Raw genomic sequence first — 2,836 nt, forward strand, 5'->3', positions numbered from 1 at the left:
AGATAAGTATTGAGTGCAAAACGTCAGCGTTTTGGGCTTCACTTTAACATCTTTGAAGTTGTCTTAAAGTTTGTAACAACAAAAATTACTATGAAAACATCTTCCAACAAGGTTAACCTAATAATTTCCTTAGTCAAGTAATTACAATGTTTACCTTCTTTAACACCAATCATTTGACAATTGGGAGAATTTTGTTTGTATTGCTAAATCGTTAGCAAATGTAAAATAATATATCTAGTAAATGAGACCTACATTTTTAAACTTTTTTGTTAATCAAGAATTCTAATGTTTGAAGATCTAATATTGGGCAACTTTACATAAAAGAAAACACAATTCAAGAAAACACCTCCCTCTTATCCATTAAACGTTAATTACGATGAAAGCGAATTTGAATGTTTTTACCTAGCAAGAATTGTAAAATCTTTTAATAAGAGGATGAACGAAAGCGTTGATATCATTGATAGAATTTTTGTAGATTATATACACAACAAACATATTGATTTACAACAAAATAAATAAATAAATATTCATGTGTGATTGTCTTAGTGAATAAGAGAAAGCTGACTTTCCTTGTTCGTTTTCAGAATCATTAATTGTAGATTTCATTGGAATATAAGAATGATCATCCTTGATATTTTCCTACACAGTTTCCTTAATATGCCCTTTCAGGTTGTTCTGGGAACTTGGATCAACACCCAGCTTTGTGTGAAAAATAAAAAAAATAATTCCTAGGCAAAGACTTGGTGAAGATATGTACAAGTTGATAGACATGGTAGAATACCCGAGTAATTAGAGTCCCTATAGTTATTTTTTTCTCGAACAAAATGGTCATCAAGTTCAATATGTTTGGACCTAGCTTGGAACATTTGATTAACAGACATATATCAGGCACTAATGTTGTCACAATACAATATATGAGGAGGTTTGAGCAAGGGAACACCAATACAACATTAAAAAAAGAGCCAACCAAGTTAATTTAGCTATTGCAAAGGCCATTGAGCAATATTCTGCTTCAATGCTCGATCTATATACCATTGGTTGCTTCTTGGAGAACCCAAAGATTCAATTTACACTAAGAAACACGCAAAACCCCGTTGTACTTCTTCTAGTTGTAGGACAATTGAGCCAATCTGTATCACTAAAGCTATAGAGTGAAATAAGACTTCTAGAAAGATAGCATAATTCATATATAATGTTTTTTGCATTCCGAACTCTTTAAGATTCATTTAACATCCTTCACATGAATAAACATAGGCTTTCTAAACAACTGACATACTCAATTAACCACATGAATAATGTCAGATGATATGAATGCAAGGTATTGCAATGCACCCACAATACTTCTAAAGTTTGTGGCATCAATTAAAGTGGTGTCTAAAGAGGATGGTTGTTCTTTAAGAACTTACGATGTGGTAATGGAGTTTGCCTCTAACATCTTGGTCCATTTGAGAAATCATACACATATTTTTGCTGACAAAAAACAAGCCTCCATCAAAATGTTTAAGTTCTATGCCAAAGAAATAATGCATTGGACCTAAATCCTTGATAGCAAATTCACCGCTAAGCTAGCCAAGAAGAACTGAGATGAAATAATCATTGTTTCCAACTGTTAGAGTAGGTGTCCTAGAGCCAATCCTATCTTGTAAATTGACTTTTTGTAATCATGTTTCATTATCAGTAAAGGCATCTATCTATATCATGTGATCTGATTATATTCATATAAGAAAATGATATATGTCCTTGGGATGGTAGAACCGTGATGAAGGTATCGAGTGTTTAAAATCTCGATAGTGAGAACCCTATAAGCACATATGGTGGTCATTCTATAAACGTCCATAGCCCTAGTATTATCTTGACCTAGGGCACAAATAATACGCTAAGACTATCATAGTGTTGGACGACTCTGTCGAAAGGTAGTGACAGATCTTACTTGTCAAGGTTGTTTGGTGACAACCTGGTGCAACACATGAGTGCTTGCTATAGGCAAGTCACCGGACCAGCCCACCAAAGGATTCCACATAGATGGTTACCCTAGTGTCTGTGGAACAAATCCTCTAACGAATAATGGTGCATGTGATCCTTAGATTTGAGATCACCGAAGCACCTTGTGCACCAATTGTTGTAGTTTGACACTAGCCCAACGTAGTTCTATTCAAGACTATCAGAACGGTAGTGGTTGGCTATATTGAAAAGTGTATCGAGACTATGGTGGATCGGTAGAGGATTCATCACTCTCTGGTAAGAGAGAAATTATCTCACTGAGTAATTGAATAGATGGCAACATCATTAAATCTGCGGCCACAGTGGGATTGAGTCGTAGCTCAATCAAATCTATGATGGTCATTGGTCCAATAACCGAATATCGAGATATCAAGGATATTCGAGGTTGACACAACTTCTATGCCTCGGCGTTGATGAGATAATAGATGATGAAAGTATTGGATTGCACGGTAATCATATTGTTGATAGGTAGCAATTTCAGTGAATTTGAATCTATCGGGTGGCCATGATAGGCCAATCTTGGTCTGTGTCTAGTGGGACGATTGATTGATTGTCAATCGCGATAAGATTCACTGCTAATATGATGAGGAGCCTTTGGGTCACACACATAAAAGACGGATTAAGAATAAAATTCACGAGAAGAGTATTTTCATCATTTATGATGAAATGGTATTTTCGTCATTTATGAAAGAAATTAAGTCCATTAAACATAGGTACAAATGAGGCTTGCGAATGAAGAGAAACAGGAATAGGTACTGCAAAATATAATGCTCATATATTAATGCTTTGAGTTATAGAATTAAACGCATAAAAGATATTAAGACGCTTAATTCAA

This window comes from Pistacia vera, unplaced genomic scaffold (genome assembly GCF_008641045.1).
Source record: "Pistacia vera cultivar Batoury unplaced genomic scaffold, PisVer_v2 Contig1045, whole genome shotgun sequence".
In the NCBI taxonomy this organism is placed as follows: Eukaryota; Viridiplantae; Streptophyta; class Magnoliopsida; order Sapindales; family Anacardiaceae; genus Pistacia; species Pistacia vera.